The sequence below is a fragment of the Sus scrofa genome, chromosome 1, assembly GCF_054392235.1.
Source record: "Sus scrofa isolate SSC_HxYL_T2T_F1_AM1 chromosome 1, Sscrofa_HxYL_maternal_Yorkshire_Landrace_v2.0, whole genome shotgun sequence".
NCBI classification, from domain to species: Eukaryota; Metazoa; Chordata; class Mammalia; order Artiodactyla; family Suidae; genus Sus; species Sus scrofa.
In genome coordinates, this window is record NC_139383.1 from 207,733,481 (window position 1) to 207,751,646 (window position 18,166).

The following is an 18,166-nucleotide window of genomic DNA, read 5'->3' on the forward strand; positions in this document are numbered from 1 at the left end:
GTATGGTGTTAGGGAGTGTTCTAATTTCATTATTTTACATGTAGCTGTCAAGTTTTCCTAGCACCACTTATTGAACAAGCTGTCTTTTTTCCATTGTATATTCTTGCCTCCTTTGTCATAGATTAGTTGACTTTAGGTGCATGGGTTTAGTTCCGGGCTTTCTATCATGTTCCACTGATCTGTATTTCTATCTTTGTGCCAATATCATATGGTTTTGATGACTGTTGCTTTGTAGTATAGTCTGAAGTCAGGGAGCCTGATTCATCACTCCGTTTTTCTTTTTCAGGATATCTTTGGCTATTCTGGGTCTTTTGTGCTTCCAAACTTTAAAATATTTTGTTCGAGTTCTGTGAAAAATGTCCTTGGTAATTTGATAGGGATGGCATTGAATGTGTAGATTGCCTTGGGAAGTATAGTCATTTTGACCATATTTATTCTTCCAATCCAAGAGCATGGTATATCTTTCTATCTATTTGTGTCATCTTTGACTTCTTTCATCAGTGTCTTATAGTTTTCAGAGTAGAGGTCTTTTGTCTGTTTAGGTAGGTTTATTCCTAAGTATTTTATTCTTTTTAATGCAGTGATAAGTGGGATTGCTTCCCTAATTTCTCTTTCTGATCTTTCATTGTTAGTATGTAGAAATGCAGTCAATTTCTGTATATTAATTTTTCCTGTGACTTTGCCAAATTCATGGATGAGCTCTAACAGTTTTCTGGTAGTCTTTATTATTCTCTAGGTATAGTATCATGTCATCTACTGATAGATTTACTTCTTCCTTTCCAATTTGGATTATTGTATTTCTTTTGCTTTTATGACTGCCATGGTTAGGACTTTCAAAACTATGCTGAATAGTAGTGGTGAGAACAGACATCCTTGTCTCGATCTTGATATCAGCAGGAATTCTTTCAGCTTTTCACCACTGAGAATGATGTTAGCTCTGGGTTTGTCTTATTAATTGGCCTTTATTTTGTTGAGATAGTTTCCCTCTATACCCACTTTCTGAAGGGTTTTTTTTTTTTTAATCAGAAATTGTTGAATTTTGTCAAAGGCTTTTTCTGAATCTATTAAGAGGATCATATGGTTTTTATTCTTCAGTTGGTTAATGTGGTGTATCACACTCATTAATCTGTGGATATTGAAGAATACTTGCATCCCTGGGATAATTCCCACTTGATCATGGTGTAAAATTCTTTTAATATATTGTTGGATGTGGTTTGCTAGTATTTTGTTGAGGATTTTTGCATCTATGTTCATTAGTGAAATTGCCCTGTAATTTTCTTTTTTTGCAGTATCTTTGTCTGGTTTTAGTATCAGGGTGATGGTTGCCTCATAGAATTTGTTTGGGAGTATCCCTTCCTCTGCAATTTTTTGGAATAGTTTCAAAAGGATAGGTGTTAGCTCTTCTCTAAATGTTTGCTAGAATTCGCTTGTGAAGCCATCTGGTCCTGGACTTTTGTTTTTTGGAAACTTTTAAATAACAGTTTCAATTTCAGTATTTGTGATTGATCTGTTCATCTTTTCTATTTCATCTTGTTTTCATCTTGGAAGGTTGCACTTTTCTAAGAATTTGTCCATTGCTTCTAGGTTTTCTTTTTTTTTCTTTTTTCTTTTTTCTTTTTTTTTTTTTTTTTTTTTTTGTCTTTTTGCCATTTCTTGGGCCACTCCCATGGCATATGGAGGTTCCCAGACTAGGGGTCTAATCGGAGCTGTAGCTGCCAGCCTACACCAGAGTCACAGCAACTCAGGATCTGAGCCGCATCTGTGACCCACACCACAGCTCACAGCAACACCGGATCATTAACCCACTGAGCAAGGGCAGGGATTGAACTCGCAACCTCATGATTCCTAGTCAGATTCATTAACCACTGCACCACAACAGGAACTCCATTTCTTCTAGGTTTTCTCTTTTATTGGCATGTAGTTCAATGTAGTAGTCTCTTATGATCCTTTGTATTTCTGTGATGACCATTGTTAACTTATCCTTTTTCATTTCTAATTTTATTGATTTGAGTCCTCTCTCTTTTTTTCTTAATGAGTCTGGCTCAGGGTTTATCAATTTTGTTGATCTTTTCAAAGAACCAGATTTTAGTTTGATTGATCCTTTCAGTGGTTTTCTTCATTTCTATTTCATTTGAGCTTTTATTCGTTTCCTGATGTAGGCTCGTATTGCTGTAAACTTCCCCTCTTAGAACTGCTTTTGCTGCATCCCATAGGTTTTGGAGTGTTGTATCTTTGGTGTCATTTGCTTCTAGGTATTTTTTAATTTCCTCTTCAATTTCTTCAGTGATCCATTGGTTTTTAGTAGCATGTTGTTGAGTCTCCAAGTGTTTGTGTTTTTTGCAGTTTTTTTCTTGTAGTTGATTTCCATTCACATAACTTTGTGGTTGGAAAAGATGCTTGACATGATTTCAATTTTCTTAACATTACTGAGGCTTGATTGTAGCCCAGGATGTGATCAGTCCTAGTAAATGTTCCATGTGCACTTGAGACAAATGTTTATTCTGTTGTTTTTAGGTGGAATGTCTTATAAATATCTACTAAGTCCATCTGGTCTAATGCTTCTTTCCAGGCCTGTGTTTTCTTGTTGATTTTCTGTCTGGTTGATTTGTCCATTGCTGTAAGTGGGGTGTTAAAGTCCCCCACTATGATTGTGTTATTGTTGATTTGTCCTTTTAAGGTTGTTAGCAGTTGCCTTATATATTGTGGTGAAACCATGTTGGGTGCATGTAAATTTGCAGTTGTTATATCGTCTTCTTGGACTGATCCTTTGATCATTATGTAATATCCTTCCTTGTTCCTAAAAGTATTATTCATTTTAAGGTCTATTTTGTCTGATATGAGTATTGCTACTCCAGCTTTCTTTTGATTCCCATTTGCATGGAGTATTTTCTTCCATCCTCTCACTTTCCATTTGTATGTGTCCTTAGATGTGAAGTGGGTCCCTGCTTTCCACAGTGGTTGCACCAATTGACAATCCCACCAACAGTGTACTAGGGTTCCTTTTCTCCACACCCTCTCCAGCACTTATTGTTTGTAGACTTTTGGATGATGGCCATTCTGGCTTGTGTAAGGTGGTACCTCATCATGGTTTTGATTTGCATTTCTCTAATAATGAGTGATGCTGAACATCTTTTCATGTGTTTTTTGGCCATCTGTATGTCTTCTTTGGAGAATTGTCTGTTTAGATCTTCTGCCCATTTTTGGATGGGGTTGTTTGTTTTTTTTGGTATTGAGCTGCAGAAATTGTTTATAAATCTTGGAGATTAATTCCTTGTCAGTCTATTCATTTGCAAAGATTTTCTCCCATTCTGTGGGTTGTCTTTTTGTGTTGTTTAGGGTTTCCTTTGCTGTGCAGAAACTTTGAAGTTTGAGTAGGTCCCATTTGTTTATTTTTCTTTTGATTGTCAATACTCTGAGAGGTGGATCTGAGAAGATGATGCTGTCATTTATGTCAGAGAGTGTTTCTATGTTTTCCTCTAGGAGTTTTATAGTGTCTGGTCTTATATCTAGGTCTTTAATCCATTTGGAGTTTATTTTTGTGTATGGTGTTAGGGAGTGTTCTAATTTCATTCTTTTCCATGTGGATGTCCAGTTTTCCCAGCACCACTTATTGAACAAGCTGTCCTTTCTCCATTGTATATTCTTGCCTCCTTTGTCATAGATGAGTTGGCTGTAGGTGCATGGGTTTAATTCTGGGCTTTCTATGCTGTTCCACTGATCTATATTTCTGTCTTTGTGCCAGTACCATGCAGTTTTGATGACTGTTGCTTTGTAGTATAGTCTGAAGTCCAGGAGCCTGATTCCTCCAGCTCCATTTTTCTTTTTCAGGATGTCTTTGGCTATTCTGGGTCTTTTGTACTTCCAAACAAACTTTAAAATATTTTGTTAAAGTTCCGTGAAAAATGTCCTTGGTAATTTGATAGGGATTTCATTGAATCTGTAGATTGCCTTGGGTAGTATAGTCATTTTGATAATATTAACTCTTCCAATCCACGAGCTTGGTATATCTTTCCATCTATTTGTGTCATCTTTGATTTCTTTCATCAGTGGCTTATAGTTTTCAGAGTACAGCTCTTTTGTTTCTTTAGGTAGGTTTACTCCTAGGTATTTTATTCTTTTGAATGCGATGGTAAATGGGATTGCTTCCCTAATTTCCTTCTCTGCTTTTTCATTGTTAGTATATAGAAATGCTATCGATTTCTGTGTATTGATTTTGTATCCTGCAACTTTGCCAAATTCATGGATAAGCTCTAACAGTTTTCTGGTAGAGTCTTTAGGATTCTCTAGGTATAGTATCATGTCATCTGCAAATAGTGATAGTTTTACCTCTTCCTTTCCAATTTGGATTCCTTTTATTTATTTTACTTCTCTAATTGCAGTGGCCAGGACTTCCAGAACCTCAGAAAACTACACATAGAACTACGATTTGATCTAGCAATCCCACTCCTGGGCATCTATCCAGAGAAAACCACGACTTGCAAAGACACATGTACTCAATGTTCATTGCAGCACTATTTACAATAGCCAAGACATGGAAACAACCTAAATGTCCATCGATAGAGGAATGGATCCAGAAGATGTGGTACATATACACAATGGAATATTACTCAGCCATTAAAAAGAATGAAATACCAGCATTTTCTGCAACATGGATGGACCTAGAAACTATCATGCTAAGTGAAGTCAGCCATACAATGAGACACCAACATCAAATGCTTTCACTGACATGTGGAATCTGAAAAAAGGACAGACGGAACTTCTTTGCAGAACAGATGCTGACTCACAGACATTGAAAAACTTATGGTCTCCGGAGGAGACATTTTGTGGGGTGGGGGGATGTGCCTGGGCTGTGGGATGGAAATCCTGTGAAATTAGATTGTTATGATCATTATACAACTGCAGATGTGATAAATTCATTTGAGTAAAATAAAATAAAATAAAATAAAATAAAATAAAATTGCATTATCTAAAAAAAATAAATAAATAAAAGAAGAAGTGAAGTTGGTCCCTGGAAGACAGCATATATATGGCTCTTGTATTTATATCCATTCAGCCAGTCTATGTCTTTTGGTTGGGGCATTTAGTCCATTTATATTTAAGGTAATTATTGATATGCATGTTCTTATTGCCATTTTATTAATTGCTTTGGATTTGGTTTTGTTGCTCTTTTCTCTTCCCTTCTTCTCTTGTTCTCTCCTCTTGGGGTTTCATGACTGTCTTTAGTGTTGTATTTGATTTGATCATTCTTATTTGTGTGTGTATCAATTTTAGATTTTTAGGGTGCAGTTGCCCTGACGTTTTGATATAGGAGTCTATGTATATACAAGATCGTTTTAACTTGTTGGTCTCTTAATTGCACAGGTGTCCTGCATTTGTATGCTCCTCTTATGGTTTCTGATTTTGGTTGCATAATTGTGCCTGGATGATTTCCTATCTTTACTGTATAAATGCCTTTACTCATGAGCCTTGTCATTTGTGGTATTTTTGTTTCCTGTTGTGGCCTATTCTTTTCTGCCTAGAGAAGTTCCTTAGTATTTGTTGTAAAGCTGGTTTAGCGTTGCTGAATTCTCTTAGCTTTTGCTTATCTGTGAAGCTTTTGATTTCCCCTTCAAATCTGAATGAGAGCCTTGCTAGGTAAAGTAACCTTGGTTGGAGGTTTTGTCCTTTCATCACATTAAGTATATTGTGACACTCCCTTCTGGTCTGCAGAGTTTCAGAGTTCCCTTGTATGTTAATTTGTTTCTTTTCCCTAGCTGCTTTCAATATTTTCTCTTTGTCTTTAATTTTGGTCAGTTTGATTATTATGTGTCTCTGTGTGTTCCTCCTTGGGTTTATTTTGTATGGTACACGTTGCTCTTCCTGGATTTGAGTGGGTGGTTCCTTTCCCATGTTTGGGAAGTTTTTGGCTATTAACTCTGAAGATTTTTTCTGTCCCCTTCTCTCTCTCTTGTCCTTCTGGCACCCCTATAAAATAGATGTTGGTGCATTTAACATTGTCCCAGAATTTTCTGAGAATCTCTTCATTTCTTTTCAGTCTTTTTTCTCTTTTCTGTTCCACATCAGTTGATTTCCACTAGTCTGTCCTTCACCTCACTTGAGTTTTCTTCTGCTTCCTATATTGTGCTGCTGGTCACTTCTAACGAATTTTTTTTATTTCAGTTATTGTATTATGCATCTATGCTTGCTTAAGGTTTAAATCTTGTATTTCTTTGCTCAGTGTTTCCTGTAAATTATAAATCTTTGCCTCCAATTTATTTCCAATGTCTTTCATCATCTTCAGCATCAACATTCTAAAGTCTTTTTCCTGTAGGCTGATAATCTCCAGATCACTTAGCTGTTTTTCTGGTGTTTTTTCTTTCTTCCTTATCAGAGCTATAGTTCTATGCCTTTTATTTTTTATAGGTTTTTTTGTGTGGTGTCCTTTTTGCAGACCATAGAGTTGTAGCTTCTCTTACCTCTGGTGTCTTTCCCCCTTGTGGCTGAAAATGGTAAGGCAGCTTGCTGTAGGCTTTCTGATAGGAGGGACTGGTGCCTGACCACTGGTATGTGGGGCTGATTCCTATCCCTCTAGTGGGTGGAGCTTTGTTTCTATGTGATATTGGAAGCTACTAAGTGCCTAGGGAGGTCTTTAGCAGCCTGTTTACTGATTGGTGGGGCTGTGATCCCACCTGGTTTATTGTTTGGCCTGGGGCTTCTCAGCACTGATGGGTGGGGCCATATTTTCCCAACATGACCACCTCCAGAGAAGCACATGCTGATGAATATTTCTGAGACCTTGCCTCCAATGTCCTTCCTGCACAGCAAGCCACAGTCACCCCGTTTTCCCAGTAGATCCTCCAGGAACTGCAGTCATGTCTGACCCAGATTCCTATGGAGCCTCTGCTTTGCCCTGGGACTCAGTACACATGAAATTCTGTGTGCACCTTTCAAGAATGGGGTCTCTATTTCCATAGTCCTATGGAGCTCTCACAAACAAGCCCCACTAGCCTTCAATGCCAGACGTTTCAGGGATTCTTTCTCCCAATGCCAGATCCCCAGGCATGGGGACTTGACGTGGGGCTCAGAACTCTCACTCAAGTAGCTGAGTCTCTGTGATAGTTACCTTCCAGCCTTTGGGCTTCCCACCTGGGAGGCATGGGGTTGCTTATGTAGCATTATCCCCCCTCCTACCTCTTGATGTGGCCTCTTTGTCTTCTTGAGTAGGATATCTTTTTGAAAGTTTCTAGTCCACTTAGTTGAAGGTTTTTCAGCATTTGGTTTTAATTTTGTTGTTTTTTGAGAGAAGTTAAGCTTCAGTCCTATTCTACCATCTTAATCCCATCTCTTGAAAGTGCCTATAATATTGTACCTTGTAACGTTTCAGAGACATCATTCAGATTTCATTGATAATATATGAGGATTGTTCTTTACCTGAAGCTAGATGTGAAGTTTGAGTCTGGGATAGATATCTTGACCTGTTTGATCCTCCATTTGTTTATTTGTAAAATTAGATTATTCCTCTCTGGAGCCTTGTTTAGATCTCAGATTACTTTAGGACTAAAAATTATGACTCTTTGTATTGTGAATTTGGATGAAGTACAAAATTTGAAAGATGATCATTTTGTCTTGGATATCCTATAGAAAACTTTTTCTAAATAAATACTCAGCATAAAATGATTTTCATTGATAAGCATAATGCCAAAATGTATAGCAGATTTTTGAATAATTGAGCTTTCTGTATTTGTTGTTTTGAGTGCAGGTTTTATTGTAGCTTGTTTATTATACATTATATAAGAGATGAGTTCCTAATGGTACAAATTCAAATCCAAGGGTCTAGACCATGGTTGTAAAATACACAAAATATATCTTTTGGTAACAACATGGTTTTAAAATACGTGAAATATATCTTTTGTCAACAACAGCAAAAAAGTCAGTTAAGAAAGAAATGGAAAATTTTATTTGAGCAAAATTGAGGATGATAACCTGGGAACAGCCTCTCAGACAATTCCAAGAACTCTTCCACTTACTAAAAATCAAAGAACAGTTATATAAGTTTTTGAGACAGATGGCTGTACATTAAATGACTTAGTTTACACAATCCATATCTATGTGTTTAAAATGAGTAGTGAGTTGTACATCACCATGGCCCTTTACAAGATTAGAAAAGAAGGTTCACTCCTAAGGAGTTATTTTATTAGTGCTAGGAGAGTGTTGCTCTTTATGGTTGAGCAGGTATTTCTGTTGATGAAGAGCCTCAGTTGATGCATAATCTAGATAAACAATGCATAGTAAAGTGGGGAGAGGAACCTAAGGGAGGAGAAGAAATTTTATATTTAAATTTTCCTTGACCAGAGTTCCCATTGTGGCACAACAAAAATGAACCCGACTAGGAACCATGAGGTTGCGGGTTCAATCCCTGGCCTTGCTCAGTGGGTTAAGGATACCTGTGGCCATGAGCTGTGGTGTAGGTTGCAGACATGGCTCAGACACAGCTCAGATCCTGCATTTCTGTGGCTGTGGTGTAGGCCAGCAGCTATAGCTCTGATTTGACTCCTAGCCTGGGAACTTCCATATGCCACAACTGCAGCCTTGATAATAAATAAATAAATAAATAAATTTTCCTTGACCTCCCTTAGAATATTTTTTTTTGTCCATCCCCAGGGCATGCAAAAACCCCCAGCCCAGGGATTAAACCATAGCTGCATCAACTCAAGCCATAGCAGTTACAATGCTGAGTCCTTAACTTATAGGCCCCCAGGGAACTCCTTTTTTTTAATACGAATTTTTATTTCATCACCTTTGTATTCCTTCTACAGACCTTTAGTGTTTTTCCATTTTCCATACAATTTAAAGGACTCTGATTTCCCTTATCAATGTCAGCTTTTAGCTGTACATGACTGACAACAGTTTGAAGTATTTACTTTTTAGAAATTATGAAGATGAATTTGCAGTAGATTTCCAGATAGCAGGCAATTTATAGGAATGACATATTTTGGGTGGCATACTTTTTTTCCTTTTACTGAATAAACATTGTATTTGAATAACAATGTGCATGTCATTGTAAAAATTCAGGAGATAATCATTAAGACATATGTACTTCTTGCCCTCACAGGGCCTCACAAATCTTACACTCTAGTAAGGAAGAGAGGCAGTGAACTAAGTCATGATCACATGGCATGAATGACTTTTATGATGTCTTTGATTTCTATGATGACCTGAAACATGAACACACAATGGTACTTAATGTTCCTGTTTCTGGTATCTGATATTTTTTAATAATGAGAAGACAGAAAGCTGTCCTCTCACTTCTCTTTAATTGTTAAAAATAAAACAAGAGCAAAAAAGATTTTTGTCAGAAAAATAACTGTAATTTGACCATTCTAAATCAACCCCCTTTCATGTGTATGCATTCTTTTGTAGTATCTATACATGATCACATGTATTTTATATGGTTATTAACATACCATATTTGGGGGTTTAGTATGCTACTGCTGTTACCAAATGTTTTGTCAAATACTGCAATAATGTCTCATAATTATTTCTTTTAAGGGAGACAATCTACTTGAACAATTCTATTGTGTTAAATATTTACATTTTTCAAATAATAATATTGTCAACACAGAATATCATCAGGATAGACAGATATAGATATACATATAGATATATAGATTTATATATTTGCTTTTTTTAGGGCCCCACTCCCAGCATATGGAGGTTCCCAGGCTAGGGGTCTAATCGGAGTTACAGCTGCCGGTCTATTTCACAGCCACAGCAACACCAGATCAAACCTCATCTGTGACCTACACCACAGCTCACGGCAATGCCGGATCCTTAACCCACTGAGCAAGGCCAAAGATCGAACCAGCAACCTCGTGGTTCCTAGTTGGATTCCTTTCCACTGTGCCATGCCGGGAACTCCAGGATAGAGATATATTTCTTTGTTGAACTATTTCATAGGAGTAAATTATAGGATCTTAGGGTGTGAACATTTTAATATCTCTCGTTATGTAGTCTCTATTGTTTTCTGAAAATGCTATAACAGTATCCTGTGCCATCATAATTATGTATTTATTTTATTTTGAATAAATTATTTATTTTATTCAAAAAATATTTACTGAATAATTAATATGTCCTAAATTTCAAGTTAAACAAATTCATGGGATTTAACATACATTTGGGATGATCTGAAGGGGTGGGACAAGACAAAGTCCTTTTGGTGCCATAAAGCAATCCCAGAGGATGCAGGAAGAAGAATTTGTGAGTGTTTTAGAAAAGACATTTCATAAACTCTATCACAGTGAAGCACTGAAACATGTTCTCTTTAAGGTCTGGTTCCAGCCAACAGAGACTTCTGTACAGCCTCCTAATGATCCATCCAGTCCACTCTGCTTCTCCCTGTGGAATGCTCATGGTACAATCAGCTTTTCAAAGTGTTCTGCCTGTTTATTGATGTCCTGTTTAAAAATTTCAACAAGTAAACACAATCCTGGACTGAACAGTGATAACAAGGTAGCACAGGTGTTGCTTAGCCAGAAGATTATTTTAAAATAGTCTAGTGTTATTAAGGCTTCCTATTTTCCTCTCTATTTGAGGAAGAATCACCAAGTAGACAGAGCATCTTTCATATCCATCAACAGTTCTTGCAAACCATCCTACATACAAATGCTGTACTAATTTAACCGTTTTATGTTTTTCTTTCCTATTTATTAAATTTCACATCTTTGTATATGCTATTTTCCTTAATCCTCACAACCTATGGGTCATTTGTTATTAGCTCCTTTTGTAGATAAAGAAATGTAGGCTCAGAGAAATTAAGCAGTCTGTTTAGTTTCATACAGATTTTAAATTGTGAATCTGGAAAGCAGACCCAGAAGTGATTCTGAAAACTCTTTCCACTGGGTGCCACAGCTCAATTTTTACTTTGAGGTATGTGATGTTCTCTTAGATGAGGACACATTCTATAAATTAGCTTTCTGTTTTTTCTACATCTCATTTATTTTTCCTCTGCTTAGTGATGCAATCAATAGCTAATGTTTATTGAATATCAGTTATCTTCTATGTCCTAGCCAATTATTTTGTTTAATCTTCATAACAATCTTAAGAAGTAAATACTCTTATTTTGACAATTTTATAGTTGAGGAATTTGAGCTTTAGGGAAGCATAATTGCATGCCAAGTTTCCTCAGTAGTTAGGTAAAAAAAACTGGGAATCAAATAACTCAGTAGGTATTCAAACCTATGGTTACAGAATCAAATAATCATATCAATCACCCTTTAGATCAATAGATTTAGGGTTTTAAGCTTGACTGTATCTTTGGCTCCTACATAGAGCTGAATTTAGATCCGGTCAGCCAGGCAGCAGTCTTAGACCTAGATCTACAAGCAACAATAAAACATCACTGAGATAAATGAGAAAAATTACTGTTGCTAATTAACTTAGGTTTCTACCTTTGACTTCTAGAGGTTGTATCACCAAATTTATAGCAAATACATAAGAATCACTTGATAATTGTGTGAGATCAAATTTGTAACTGAATTATGCATGGTATAATCCTGTTTACCTAGAATGAAATTTAAAAATTTTATCCCAAATAATTTAAAATGTTATGTTGAATTTTATAATATATCTGTCATATTTTAAATATAGTGAGATTCAACCTTTTATTTAATTTCTTGGTACAACAATGGGAACATTTTTAATAAATTATTTTAAATGATTATTTTGTAGGACATTACAGTGTTATGTTGTCCACTGTGCCTTGATATCTCACCAGATCCTGCTCCTTGTGACAGTGGCTTGTCCTATGCTCTCTGATTCCTTATACATGTCCTTGTTGGCCACTGCCTGAAAGATACATAGAGTCCAGTTCACATTCTTTTTGTTCAAAGGAAAATTAGTGTTCTTCTGTGTCTGGAAAGTTTCAGAAGATTTGAGATATTAGATTCACATAATTAATATTATCTATAAACAGAATCAGAATAGATCTCTGTAAATATGAAAAGTTAAAATCTGGAGTTCCTGTCATGGCTCAGTAGTTAGTGAACCTGACGAGTATCCATGAGGATGGGGTTCAATCCCTGGCCTCGCTCAGTGGGTTAAGGATCTAGCGTTGCTGAGAGCTTAGGTGTAGGTCACAGATGTGGCTTGGATCCTGCAGTACTGTGGCTCTGGCTAGGCTGGCGGCTACAGCTCCGATTGAACCCCTACCCTGGGAAACTCCATTTGCTATGGGTGTGGCCTTAAAAGGACAAAAAAAAAAAAAAAAAAAACACACAAAAAAGTTAAAAACCTTTAGAAAGCTATGCCATCCACTGGCATAAATATTTTATCCTGGGAATTCACTTCAATTCTACTACAAAATTCCTAATGGCTATGAAATGCAAGGTCCTGAGACAGGCATCACAATACAGGTAATAGATGTAGTTCCTTTTATATCCTAGAGGACTTGACAGAAACAGATACCTCATGGATCATGAAAAGCTTTTTAATTGCCATTTGGGCCTGCAAGCAATGTAATATTTGAGGGTAGAACTTCTAGAAATCATTTATGTTAATCTGATTAGAGATGATAGTAAAAGCACCTTTTAGATTATATCATAGGATATATAGCATGGGATTTACCAAGGCTCAGGTTGGGGGTGAGAGTAGAGGAGTAGGGAGTAGGAAGAGAAGGGGTCCTTCAGTTGCATGGACAACATACAGTGTTGGCTAGGGAAAGACTTGTGGATGAATACAATTGGGAGAAGAGCCAGTCCTTAGTAGAGGGAGGTAAGGCAGTGGGGATAGTGATATCTCAGATTATATTTTTCATGGAAGGCTATAGGGTGTTACCTTGCTGGGGGTACTGGCTCTTGTATGTTCCTCTAGTAGTGATAGGGCAGCACATTACGTATTTTTTGCCAATTTACTGGATGAGGCCAGATGAGCAACCACTCATAATGGAACAGAAAACAGATATTATTTTCTCTGTTCTTTTCCTTATTGATATACTATTTATTGAATCATCGAATGTTTTTCTCTGTACTCCAACTGCGCAGATTTCAAGGGCTGACTCATAAATACCAACCTCCCATCCTTCCATCCATCCAACAAATTTTGATCACCTGCTTTTGTTCTAAATTTTCTGCTAGATATTGGGATTATACAAAGATGTAGAAAAACTCTGAATTCAAGAAATACATGGTAGTCTAGTGGGAGAAAATATATGTTACCAAATAATTAAAGTGCATGTGATGTTCTATGGAAAATAGAGGGGGAAGTGCGCAGTTATGGCTTCATAAAAAATGTGACTTTTGAGTTATGAGGGATAAATAGGTGTTCATGTATAGAAGGAGGAGAAAGAAGGATAGCCATTGATTGAACTCTGCTGCGTGGCAGGCACTAGCTTGTGTTTTATTTTTATATTAGATAACATTCAATTAACCCTGGGAGCAATTGTATTATCTGTATTTTATATATAAAAAAACATGTGATCAGAAAGATGAAGTTAGTCTCTCAAGATTACATGGACAGTGTTGTAAGAGCTGAAACATATGGCCAAATCTGCAAAATCAGAACACTCATGGTAGTTCCACTGTAGTAGCCTAAACAAGTGAAGATGTTATTTGTTTAACATTACCAGGTGGGAAAATGGAGATAAGAATAACCCTAAACTGTCAAGCAGGCAGAGTTTATCTAATCCATGTCATTAGCTACTGTGGCTCAACATGGCAACACTGTTTCAAACTAAAGAAATGTTCCATGATCTGGACTTTTTGAGTCATCTTCCCAACATCAACATTCAATATAGCAGTATTTTCTATATTATCAAAGCCTCTTGTTCTGCCAGTTTGGTAACAAAACTAATGATTTTAAATAGGCTACCCTATAAACAAATCAATAACATTTCCCAACCTACTGCCTTTGGTACATCAATATTATTTTCCCAGGATAGCAATTTTTAGTAAAATCATAAAGCAAGTTGCACATATGAATTTCTATAAAGTACAACAGAAAGTAAAAACAAGTGAATCTTGTTTCTTTTCTAGGGCCACACCCTTAGGCTATGGAAGTTCCCAGGCCAGTGGTCTAACTGGAGCTGTAACTGAGGACCGTACCACAGCCACAGCAATGCTGGATCCAAGCCGCATCTGCTCTCCACACTGCAGCTTGTGGAAGCTCCAGATCCTTAACCCATTGAGTGAGGCCAGGGATTGAACCCGATCCTCATGGATACTGGTCAGGTTCTTAACTCGCTGAGCCACAATGGGAACTCCTGAAATTATTTTTATTAGCAGATTTTTCATCCCTATTCAAACAGCATTTCAATAAGTAATCAACATTCAAATTATTATTGTTGTAGTTTTCGCATTCTTCATTGCCTATTAAGCCTTTGAAGTCTGGTGTCCAGTTTACTCTGAGAGCAGATTTCAATTTGGACTACCCACATTTCAAGCATTCAATAGCCCATGTGGCTAACGGCTATTGTATTTATTGGACTATTGGACGATTCAGCCTGTAGGAGGCATGCAATGAATGTTTTAGTAGTGGACTATCACATACTATAGAAAGTTAACAGAAAGGATAATTTTAATCTGGGGTGGTTTTCTTCTTACATGACAACAAATAAGCAGGTTAAGGTTCTCAACCTTAGCTGAACTTTAGAATTACTTGGGGAACTTAAGACCTCAATGTTCCACCAGAGTTCTGGTTTGGTTGCCTACTGTGGGATGCAAACATCCATTTTTTTTCTTTTTTTCCTTTTTTTTTTTTTTTTTTTTTTGTAAATGTCCTGGATGATTCTAGTATGAAGCCAGGGCCAGGAGTCACTAATGTAGATAGTTCTTCCCCTTGCTGTGACTAGTGCCTGGAAAGGGTCAGGATGAATGACAAATGAATAATAGACACTTTCTTGTTCTCTACTTAGAACTAGATGATTAGAGCTTTCCTTGGAAAATTTTGCTAACTATTAGTGCCTGAACTTGCTTTGATTTGAAAGTATTGAATCTCAAGTAGGGTTTATATACTTCAGTGTCCTCATCTTTATCAATCTTCTACTGATTCAGGCCTTTTTAAAAATAAAAGTCAAGATAGAACTGACTCAAATCTAAAAAGACTTGTTTTAGGCACCTGAAATATTACTGAACTAAAAGGCTTTAGTTAGATAATATTTATATATATAATGTAGGAGTGCATGTAGACTTAAGTAGGAACTGATTACTCTAACACTTGGGGAAAAATCATGCTTTAGACTTGCACTCAATGTGAAAAAATTCAGACATCTGTGTTCACATTTCTCTGCATGGATCTTCATGATTTTGGGCCTGTGAGGTGGGGAGAATGAGGAAAAAGGCAGGGTGTAAATATCTGCTGTCTGTACCACAGGCCTAATCCTTTGTCAGCCATAATAGAGCATAAAAATGGATGAATGTCCTCCACTCCATCCTTAGCTAATGTCCCATTTGTATCTAATGTTATAGATGCCACTGTAAATTACCCTTAAATTAAGAATTGCAATCTCTCAATAACAGGGTTAAGTTAATAACTTGAGTTTAAAAAGGAAGACATCAAGTCCTCCTAATGCTGAAGCAAATACCATTCAAATCAGTAGAACAATATGACTTTATAAGTCTTCATTAATACAGTAAAATTATTACCACCTGGTTACACAGAGAATATCTAATACCAGTATTCAATTGCTTTTTTATGATTATTACAATAGTGATTTTTTCTCTTTTAACTCCTAACCATTCTCTTTGGAGAGTGCTTTCTTCTAATGTGTATAAAGAAGACTTAGGCTCATGACAACAATATTTACTACTCTCAGTATTAGGATATTTCTCCATTTTGTACCCATTTACAACATTCATAAAACATCTGCCACAGTGCTGAAATCAGTTTTGAGAAAGTAAACTAATTGTGCCCTGTAAAATGAGGAGGTTTGAGAGTCTAGAATTTGGAAGGCTGTAATTACTCCAGCTCTTAGGCTGTAATCAGTATCCTAATATTGGGACACATGACGCATCATGAAATGAAACACTGATGCCCATGTAAGTCTCCTATGAATGAAGCTGCTATCCTAAATGTTAGCACAGTCTGAACCTGTGCACATGTGAGCATGTGTGCACATTCCAGAAGCAGAACTGTAAAATGCTTTCACGATGACCTAAGAACTTCAAAACTTCACATCCTACATAATGTGACATTAGGGATGGCCTCTGTTTTCACTTTTGTACCCTAAAGTTACTTGCTGGTGATGACCATATATTCAAACTTTGAAATTAGAAATCAAAGCTTTACAAAAATAGCCCACTTGCCTGAACTCAGGGAACCAAATGTAGAATCATGCTGTGACAAATAGTCTATAGTCTATAATATTAGGATGTAGCCAATCAGATTAGGAACAATTTAATGTTGCAAGAAACCAGTCAGCAACATTGAGTCAATCCCCAAGGGTTCCATTAAAAGCAGATGAATCAGAGCAGTGTAGCTGCTAATCTCATGCTCAACCAAATTGTATGTGAATAGGCTGAGCCTGCAGATTTGGGCTGCGAAAAATCTAAATGCAGTCTCTCTTCAGATATTTAACATACAAGCTGATCGGCACATTTCTAAACGGGCTTCAGTTGGATTCACTGAACAAATTTTATCAAGAACTTCCCAGTACCTCTCAGACACACATTTAAAAATACCATCAGTCATTTTTAAGTTTTTTTTTGGTTTTGATCATTGCATAGGAAGGTTGATGTGAATAACTTACGAAGATCGAGTCTGTTTATTCAGTCTGTTTTATTTGTAGGGGTGTATGCCTGTGTTCATCAAAAGTGAATATCAACTCCGAAATGTTTTGCTTTGGTTAAATGCTTCTTACTCATGTTTTTTTGGCCTAGACTTCATCAAGTTTCTTTAGATTAATCTTCTCTCAGCTAACAACTGTAAATCATGGCAGTATGATCATTAAAAAGATTTTTTTTCCTGGTTGAGGTGAATACCTATTTGAAGATGCTGCAGTGTGTACTGGGAAGCATTCTTAGAAGCAAGGATAATGCAAGGTTTATTTATAAATCATTTTATGGCAGACAAACAGAGTTTAGCTTTATTAAGAGTTGGAAGAAGTGAAGCAGCAATAAGCAAAGAGTACCTAGGGAATATGGGATACCTAAGAACACAAATATATTTTTGAATCATTAAGTACCTGTTCCTATTAAAATTACTCATGCAAAATCTCTATTAATTTCAAACTGTCTACTGTAATTAGTGCATAGAATTAAATTTGACCTAGGTCTGCAGTTGGCGTTTTGACCACTCAGAAGCTGATACTATTGATAAAAGAAAGAACAAGTTAAGAGATTTCCAGGCAAAAACACTTGGCTGTCTCACAGTGGAAAATCTAAAATTACCTTTGCAGTCAAATTTGCAACAAAATATTTCCTTTTATCAATAATGTGCTAGTTATATTTTATTTTAAGAGGAAAGGCATTAAAAGTGAACACGTTTTTGATATTTTAAATAGTCTTGTGTTCCAGCATTGTAGAATCAGATTAATATCTTGATTTCCATTTTTAGTTTAGAGTTTAGCAGCACTGGAATGTGAAAGAGGCAGAGAACAGTGATTCTGGGAGAAGAAAAACATTTTGTTGATTACTTGTTTTGAACAAAAGTTATGAGAGATATTTTCAAATAATTATCATTCAAGTTTAGCGGATAAAGGATCTAATGCCCATTGAAATTAAAAAGCACATGTAAATTTCCCCAGTTATATAGTATAACAGAGCCAGAATTTGTCCAGAACCAACTTCTGATTAACAGGAACTGCAGAAGAGCACTGAAGTAGCATTTCTAGAGAGAAGGTTTTATTTTTGGCCAAATTAAACCAGCATTTACTGAGCAGATATACCATGCAAAGAGCTAAGTTCCATGACTTACAGTTGAGCAAGTGATAAGGAAATAAATTATGCATGCATATGTGGTATACAAGGAAATATTTTCTGCGCAAGTGTGGGTTACGCATGCTTTCTGTGTGCCCCACAACTCTGATAATTTAGGTCGTGTTGTAGTAACAAACACCCCAGATCTCAGAGGTTAACCAACACATTGAAAGTTTCCTGCTTATTCTACATATTTATCACAGCTCTGCTGGGAGCCCTGTTCTGTATTGTCTGCACTTCAAGACCCATGTTTCCAGATCAGGTGCTCTTGGGAGTATCAG